Source organism: Somniosus microcephalus, chromosome 28 (genome assembly GCF_052327205.1).
Source record: "Somniosus microcephalus isolate GS21.2 chromosome 28, FLI_Smic_1.0, whole genome shotgun sequence".
Classification (NCBI taxonomy): domain Eukaryota; kingdom Metazoa; phylum Chordata; class Chondrichthyes; order Squaliformes; family Somniosidae; genus Somniosus; species Somniosus microcephalus.
Window position 1 is genome coordinate 35836398 of NC_141014.1, and position 9643 is coordinate 35846040.

The following is a 9643-nucleotide window of genomic DNA, read 5'->3' on the forward strand; positions in this document are numbered from 1 at the left end:
GGTAATTGCTTACACAGCCATAGGTCTCGAACATTCTTCAGCTGAGTGCCACTGCACTGATTTCACTGTTTTTCACGGGGTTGATCCATCTTGTCTGTAAGGCCTATTATGACACCCCAAACCAGCATTTATATATCTATCTCAGCAGCTTAATACCTTCCCTAATTGAGACTCTGATGGTGTCTTGAACATCATCCACAAATAAAGTGGCAAAAGTTTATTATTTAGTTGAAGAGTTAATACTGGAGTATTTCAACATCAATAACGGCTTGCATTTATATAGCGCCTTTAACGTAGTCAAATGTCCCAAGGCGCTTCACAGAGGTGTTAACAAACAAAATTTTACACCGAGCCACTTGAGATAATTAGGAAGGTGACCAAAAGCTTTGTCAGAGAGAAAATCGGGGCTGCGCACAGCCAGAATTAGAGGAGCGAGGAGATCTTGGATAGTTGCAGGACTCGAGGAGGTTCCAGAGCTTTGTGGGGGGGGGTGGCGAAGCAAGGCCATGGAGGGATTTCGCAGCATCTTGATCTGGACTTGAAACCTATTGAGATTTCAGTAACCACACCTCGCTGCCAGCCAATCCGGGATGCTTGTTTTTGGTTTTGTGTACTGCCTGGTACTTGTTCTGAGCCCTAGTTTTTATATTTCTATGTAGTGTAGTAATGCCCTCATTAAAAACCACCTCTGCTGGCTTGCTGTGCTAGCATTCACACTTAAGAGAGCAAACTATCTCGTCATCTTTTTACACTGGGCTTCCTCAACAGATTTCAAGCCCAGATGAACACCACACTGAGCTTCTTGTTGGGACCTGAATCGCTACTTGTACAGTCACTTTTACATCACTCCGAAGATCCTTTGAAATATTTTTTGACGTGGCATTACATCACCCAGGTTGACTCCTTATTCTTGTGCCGTGCATCCACACCACTCCTGGTCTAAAGTGACCGTATAACTCTGCAACCTTAACTCAAATGGAATAAATACACAAAGAGCGACCTCGCGATAAACCATCTGAGCGGAAGGGCTTGTTCACATTAGAAAAGAAACTGTTCTAGGGCGTGCGTGTAGATGTTGTGACACAACAGAATCATTATCCCTGAGTATTGTAGTTACCTGCAATTTTATTTTTTTCATATCGACGTGATTTGCCTTGAAGCCATCACGTAGCTTCAGAGAACTTCTTGGATAGAGTGAAGGGAGTTGCAGGTCCTGTCGTGTAAGTTAAACCTTTTTTAACCTGATCCCATTTAAGTACTTAAATGTCTCCTGAGCCTTCAGGCAGAACAGTTGGGCAGCTCTTGATTGGAGTTGGCACCATAGATTGGAGCATGTTGCACTTTCAAAGAGGGGAATAATGACAAGGTGCTGAAATGCTCAATGGGACAGTCTGCATCTGCAGGTGAATGATAAGTTAAGGTTTTGGGAGGGGCCCCTCTTGGTGTTTTTTTTTTAAATTCTAGATATTTTTCTTCGGTTCAACATCTCTGACCACAGCCACAGGCGAGCCCTGGCATTCTGTGACCTGGGGTGCGCCCCTTGCCTGCTCGGTATCTTGGTCATTCGTAGCGAGTCCAGGGATCCGACAGAAAACTCGCATTGCTGTCTTTGGTCTGATGTAGCATCTTTCTGCTGGTCAGTGCTGGGTACACCACCAGCAGGAATGGGGAAATGGCCAACCCATCCCACGTTTGCATTTCATCAGCTGATGTGGAGAAGCATTCTGGTCCCTTTGAGTAGAAAAACAGCAATGCTGGTGGGTGAGGGAGGCACAATGGGTGATCATTAATGGCTGCTGTTAGTGTGTCACCATGTTTAATTCATAATCTGGGTTGAAAGGTGTAAGAAAGCGTGGCACCAGACTGTGTGACCCATCAGTCTCATTCCTCCACAGAGCATTTACAATGCATTGCATCATAAATTCTTTTCCAACCTCTTTGACAGTGTTAATTGCGTTAAGCTGGGAGTCCTTTCTGTCTGTCCATTAGGCTCGACAGTGAAAGAAATTTCTTCTCCGTTCAAGTCTTGCTCGAGGCTTATTAATTCTGTACTATCCTCGAGTTTTTCGTTCACAGTTCAGTTGAATAATTTGCTTGTATCCACATTATCTGTTCCTATCGGCCTTGTTAAAACTCGGATCATATCTCCTCAATCTTTTCCGTAGTAAAAATGCGTTCAACTATGACAGTCATGACTTGGACTGTAAGTGCCACAATCATGCTGTTATTGCTCCTTGCTGAGCCCTTTTCAAATTGTTCATGTTCATTTTAAGGTAGATTGCCTAAACTGTCGGTCATTTGAAATATTGAGAGAAGTTGGAATAACTTGTTTCAACTTATAATCAAATGTCTTGTACATGTTTAGCCATGGTGATGGCTTCAGGTTGATTGGATACTTTCAGTGGTCAATAATTAGATCCAGATCTTTTTCCATCTTTGTTAATGAACACCATTCATTTTGTTCAAATGTATGAAGAAAGGAAAGCTTGCATTTATATAGTGCGTTTCATGATCTCAGGATGTCCCAAAGCGCTTCATAGCCAATGAAGTACTTTTGAAGTGTAGTCACTTGTAATGTAGGAAATATATATATATTTATCTAACTCAATATCTCTCTCTGAATATCTATCTCTCAATATCTATTAATCTCTCGACATCTATTTCTCTGAATGCATGGCTGGAGAGATGGTGCAGGAGGGAGGGCTTCCGATTCCTGGGGCACTGGTTTTGGGGGAAGTGGGGCCTGTACAGGCCGGACGGGTTGCACCTCAACAGGGCTGGTACCAGTATCCTCGTGGGGAGGTTTGCTAGTGCTGTTGGGGAGGGTTTAATTTAAGTTGGCAGGGGGATGGGCACCAGGATGTAGCATTAGAAAGGAGAAACAAAGGGCGCAAAGGAGAGACGGATAGCACCAAAGTAAGAAATAGTAAGGTATTGGGTGGTGTCAGACTAAGAGAGAACACAGGATGGCCTAAGATAGGTTTACAGTGCATGTATGTGAACGCGCAAAGTGTAGTAAAGAAGGTTGGTGAGCTGCAGGCGCAAATAGCCACATGGGAATATGATGTCTTGGCAATAACTGAGAACGGGCTCAAAAAAGGGCAGGATTGGGTATTAAATATTCCTGGATACAAGGTGTTCAAGAAAGATAGGAGCTGCTGTGGCAGTATTGCTTAAGGAAACTGTTAGTGTTGGAGAAAGAGGATGTCCTGGACGGGTCAATGACAGAATCTATATGGCTAGAGTTAAGAAATAATAGAGGTGCCATTACACTACTAGGTGTATTCTATAGGCCACCAACTAGTGGGAAAAATACGGAGGAGCAAATTTGCAGAGAAATTAGAGAGATGCAAGAACTATCGGGGGAGAAATTCGGTATCTCCCCGTTTGGGGCGCAATTATCGGCTGGGCGCAAAGTTTAGCGCCTGCCGCTAATTATCACCTTCAACTGCAAACTTGGCTACTATCGCCCCTGAAGGTGACTGGAGCGCTAAAGCAGGCGCTACACACCTCTCTAGGCGCTAACGCCAAGGAGCGAGGCGCTACCTCAGATCGCTGGCGAAGCAATGGAACACAGACACACTGGCGCCGGCCAGTTCTTAAAGGGGAGGGTCGATCTTGCTCTCCATCCACACCCTGCTCATTGCAGCCTTGAATCTCAGCCTGGAGAGACCTGTACATCAAATCTGCTGGAAAGAACAATGGAGAGGCCCAGGGAAAGAGCTCAGAGTGCAGCCCCCATCGTCTCTTCTAAATCGATGCAAGAAAGATCAAATCAAAATTAACGTGCAAAGTGCTGCTCAGTACCCAAAACTCCTCAACACAGTGTTGAATCTCTCCAGAAGAGTCTCTGTCACTCAGAATGCGTGGTGCAAACATTCCGCTGACAAAAAAAGGCAGGAAGCGGTCGCCTTTAAATAGCGCTCCCCCAGTCCCTTCCCAACTGCAAAACGCTCCCCTCAACCTGTCGTTGCTAGCGGCAGGCGGTAAGGCAGGGGAGCGCCACTCAATATCCGGTCCGGGGCGTTGCACACTCGACTGACGTCACGATCTGCGGGCGCAGGAGATCGTGGCGGTAGTGTTTAGCGCCGCCGCAAAATGTCTGGTCAATTTCGCAAGCGGCGCAAACATCGTCGTGCCCGGGCGCTAGTTGCTTTGCATCCCATTCGCGCCCTCTTAAGGTGCTAACTGGAGGCGCAAACCAACTGAATTTTTCCTCTTTAGTGTAGTGATAATGGAGGACTTCAACTATCCTAATAGAGACTGGGATAGTAATCGTGTAAAGGGCAGAGAGGGGGAAGAATTTCTGAAGTGTGTTCAGGAGAACTTTCTTGATCAGTATGTTTCTGGCCCAACAAGGAAGAAGATCTGGTTCTGGGGAATGAGGCAGATCAAGTGGAGCATGTGTCAGTAAGTGAACATTTAGGGAACCGTGATCAGGGTATCATAAGGTTTAGATTAGCTATGGAAAAGGACAGGGAGCAATCTAGAGTAAAAATACTAATTTGGAGGAAGGCCAATTTCAGTGGGATGAGAACGGATCTGACCCGGGTAAATTGGAATCAAAGATTGACGGGCAAAACTGTAGTGGAACGATGGGCTGCCTTTAAAGAGGAAATAGTTCGGGTACAGTCGAGGTACATTCCCACTAGGAAGAAAGGTAGGGCAACTAAAGTCAGAGCTCCCTGGATGATGAAAGAGATAGAGAGTAAGATGAAGCCGAAAAAGAGCGCATACGACAGCTGTTAAGTCGAGAATACATGTGAGAATCAGGCTAAATTCAGAGAAGTGAAAAAGAAAATAAGCGGGGCAAAGAGAGGGTATGAGAATGGCAGCTAACGGAAAAGGTAATCCAAAAATCTTCTGTAGGCATATAAATAGTAAACAGGTAGTAAGAGGAGGGGTGGGGCCGATTAGGGGCCAAAAAGGAGACCTACGCATGGAAGCAGAGGGTATGGCTGAGGTACTAAATGAGTACTTTGCATCTGTCTTCACCAAGGAAGAAGATGCTGCCATAGACCTAGTGAAGGAGGAGGTAGAGAGCTACTGGATAGGATAAAAATTGATAAAGAGGTACTTAAAGTACATAAGTCACCAGGACCAGATGGGATGCATCCTAGGATGCTGAGGGAAGTGAAGGAAGAAATCGTGGAGGTGCTGGCCATAACCTTCCAATCCTCCTTAGAAACGAGGGTGATGCCAGAGGACTGGAGAATTGCAAATGTTACACCTTTGTTCAAAAAAGGATGTAAAGATAAACCCAGCAACTACAGGCTAGTCAGCTTAACCTCGGTAGTGGGAAAGCTTTTAGAAACAATAATCAGGGACAAAATTAACAGTCACTTTAGACAAGTGTGGATTAATTAAGGAAAGCCAGAAAATCGTGTTTAACCAACTTGATTGAGTTTTTTGACGAGGTACCAGAGAGGGTTGATGAGGGCAATGCGGTTGACGTGGTGTACATGAATTTCCAAAAGGTGTTCAACAAAGTGCCACGTAATAGGCTTGCCAGCAAATTTGAAGCCCATGGAATAAAAGGGACAGTGGCAGCTTGGATACGGAATTGACTAAGTGACAGGAAACAGACTTGGACGTGGGTGTACAGGGCACAATTTCAAAACTTGCAGATGACACAAAACTGAAGTATCGTTAACAGTGAGGAGGACAGTGATCGACTTCAAGAGGACATAGACAGGCTGGTGGAATGGGCGGACGCGTAGCAGATGAAATTTAATGCAGAAAAGTGCGAAGCAATACATTTTGGTAGAAAGAATGAAGAGAGGAAATATAAACTAAAGGGTACAATTCTAAAGGGGGGTGCATGAACAGAGACCTGGGGGTATGTGTGCACAATTTGTTGAAGGTGGCAGGGCAGGTCGAGAAAGCAGTTAAATAAGCTTATGGGATCCTGGGCTTCATGAATAGAGGTACAGAGTACAAAAGTGTGGACAATATGATGAACCTGTATAAAACACTGGTTCAACCGCAACTAGAGTGTTGTTTCCAATTCGGGGCACCGCACTTCAGGAAGGTTGTGAAGGCCTTTGCGAGGGTGCAGAAAAGATTTACATGAATGATTCCAGGGATGAGGGACTTCAGTTACGTGGATAGACTGGAGAAATTGGGGTTGTTCTCCTTAGAGAAAATTAAGAGGAGATTTGATAGAAGTGTTCAAAATCACGAGGGGTCTGGATAGAGTAGATAAAGAGAAACTGTTCCCATTGGCGGAAGGTTGGAGAACCAGAGGACACAGATTAAGGTGATTGGCAGAAGAACCAGCGGCGACATGAGGAAAAACTTTTTTACGCAGCGAGTGGTGAGGATCTGGAATGCACTGCCTGAGAGGGTGGTGGAGGCAGATTCAATCACGACTTTCAAAAGGGAGTTGGATAAGTACCTGAAGGAAAATAATTTGCAGGGCTGTGGGGAAAGGGCAGGGGAGTGGGACTCGCTGAAGGGCTCCTGCAGAGAGCCGGCACGGGCTCGACGGGCTGAATGGCCTCCTTCTGTGCTGTAACCATTCTTTGATTCTCTCAATCTCTCTCTCTCTCTCTCTCTCTCTCTCTCTCTCTCTCTCTCTCAATCGCTCTCTCTTTCTCACTCAATATCTATCTATATTAAATATTATATGAATGTTTTGTTCCCTGGCTACTTTCAGCCCTCTGCTGACTTCTTCCTCATCCCTTTCTCTTTCCACTGTGTTTAAACAGTAGCTACACTCCTCACACAGGCTGAAATGATTCCCTGTGCATTCTCCAACTTTCTGCTGTACTCAATGCAGCGCACTATAAAGAAAAGGGAACCCGCTTTACGGACTGTTTGAATTTCGGGGGTATTTAATAAATAAATAAATAAATAATAATACAAGAACTAATTTCAGCATAAAATAATACAATTAAATCTTCTCTTAGGCAGTCCCTCGGAACCGAGGATGACTTGCTTCCACATTAAAAATGAGTTCGCAGGTGACTGATGAGTCCAATGCGGGACCTACAGTCTCTGTCACAGGCGGGGCAGACGGTGGTTGTTGCCTTTCCAGAAGAAGGTGTAGCCACCACCTTGCTCCTTGAGCTGGCCTTCCCCTGCCCGCCGGGTCTCACTTAGGGCAGCGATGTCAATGTCGAAACGTCTGAGCTCCCGGGCAACGATAGCAGTACGGCGTTCCGGTCTGTCACTGTTGGGGTTGTCCGTGAGGGTCCTGACGTTCCAGGTCCTGAACTTCATTTTAAAGGGTGGAAGATGCCGGTGCGTGAATTCTTTTAACGCGGGGTGGCCGTTGCACACCAGCTACCACACGGGCTTGACAGAGCAAGGTCTTGGTCCAATGGCAGGGGATCCAAGACGATTGGAGACCAGGCTCTGCTACAGCAGCCTAGCATCTGCCATACGTGTGAGGACCATCTGGAACAGTTAAAACTGCCTGATGATTTCGTTTTGACTGAGCATCCAATTGGAACTGTTGTTTTAGGTTACAAGTGACTTGATGCTTTGCCCCCGTGCCATTTTTCTGGTTGACAATAAGTCTCGACTGCTACAACTTGCCCTTCGCACGTCTTCCGTAGGAGGTGAATAAATCACTTTTTTGTTAGATCCTCGTAACCAGTCTGAAGTTATGAATGCCAGGATTAATACCGGGAACAGACCCAAGCCACCCATAAATACACTTCCAACGCAATAAAAGGTGAGGTTACGCAGAAACGACAAACCCTGCGTGACCGCAGTTTTAAAAGTAAGTGTGCGAATCCAATCAAAGACGCAGCTTAAAATGCTAACGGCAGACACTCTGGTCCAGAGGGCAGTACTTGGAAGGATGTTTGCAACAATTGAGACATCAGGGAGTAGAACTGGTTGTAGCCCTTCTGGTTGTGAGAGAGCGCTGCCTATTGTTGCTGGTGTGCAAAGTGATTATAATTCTATCTTTCATTGATCATTTTTGGAAAGAATCTATTGCACTTCTCCATTCTGGTCTCCGACGCCCTTTTTAAAATTTGCCCTTTTGTGACTTAGGTTCCTATTTAGTTTCTGGATTAGCTCCACCTTGACTGGCTGCCCTGGATCGTAAACTTCAATGGAAACAGAGCCTGGCAAGTACACTGGGTGTAATTGCTGATCTGTACAAGAGCATAAATCAGCGGTAATAAGACCAACCCTTTTTAAGTCAACCAAATGGTACAGAAAGTCTGCATTATGAAACAATGATGGAACCCAGTCACCAAAATCCCAGCATTGAACACAGTTTCGTAAGATCATCTTAACCCAGCTCCTTAGCGCACAGCAGGCTGAGAGTACTTTGGTAGATGTACCTGCTACTTGCCATTATAATACCTCCGCACTGAGGTGCATGTGTCAAATACCCCAATACATTGACTTCAAAAAATCTTTTTTATTTGTTCATGAGAATGTGGGCGTCGCTGGCAAAGCCAGCATTTATTGCCCATCCCTAATCGCCCTTCAGAAGGTGGTGGTGAGCCGCCTTCATGAACCGCTGTTCTTTGTAGCGGTTTGGTATAACCGAGTGGCTCGCTAGGGCAGTTAAGAGTCAACCACATTGCTGTGGGTCTGGAGTCACATATAGGCCAGACCGGGTAAGGACGGCAGATTTCCTTCCCTAAAGGACATTAGTGAACCAGATGGGTTTTACGACAATCTGGTAGTTTCATGGTCACCGTTACTGCTTTCGATTCCAGATTTATTTAATTAACTGAATTTAAATTCCCCAGCTGCCGTGGTGGGATTTGAACTCGCGTCTCCGGATCATTAGTCCAGGCCTCTAGGTTACTAGTCCAGTAACATAACCACTATGCTACCGTGTTCCCGTAAATCCTCGTGCCTGTTAATGGGGTGGATTTTTGACTTGGCGCCCGGGCATAAAACTGGCATCAGGGGTCAGCTGCCCATTCTAGAAACCGCTCGATTTTTATTTCCACTGAATTCAATGGAATTGGGTGGGGGGTCTGCAACGGCCATTCGACCACTGGGCGACAAGTTGAAAATCTAAGCCGATACATCCCTTCAAGGCCTTGCTCACCCTACCTCTGCAATCTCCTCCAGCCTTGGCCGATTGTGTATCCCCCACTCCTCTACATGGCTCCACACCAATCGAATCCTCTGTCTTCAACCAGGATTTTAATCACTTCCCCCCCCCCCCCCCACCCCCACCCTTGCAACTCCTCTCCCTACTTTTGCTTGGTGCGTGTTTTCTCTCTCCCACCTTATTTTTGTGAGCACTTTGGGATTTTCTGCCATCGTAAGTGCAAGTTGTTCTTGGTGAAGTTAACAAACTGTTTGAACATGCCTTCTGTGAGCTCCTTGAGATAGGAACAGCTACTCTAATACAGCGGTTTCATATACGCTAAGGAGCTTTCGCTGTACGCAGAAGCCGTTAAACAAATGTTGTGCCTGAGCATATTTACACAGGAGGGTTGGAATGAGGGTTTGACCTATCCACATTTACGCTCTCTGCAATCTTTGGGCGGTGTGGTTCACTTTTCGGCAGTACTAAGGGAGTGCTGTATTGTCAAGAGTGCAATGTTAAACCGAGGCCCCGTCTGCCTGTTCAGGTGGACGTAAAAGATCCCTCGTCTCTCTTCAGCGAAGAGCAGGGAAGTTCTGTGGTCATGGCCAATGTTCATCTTGTTATCTT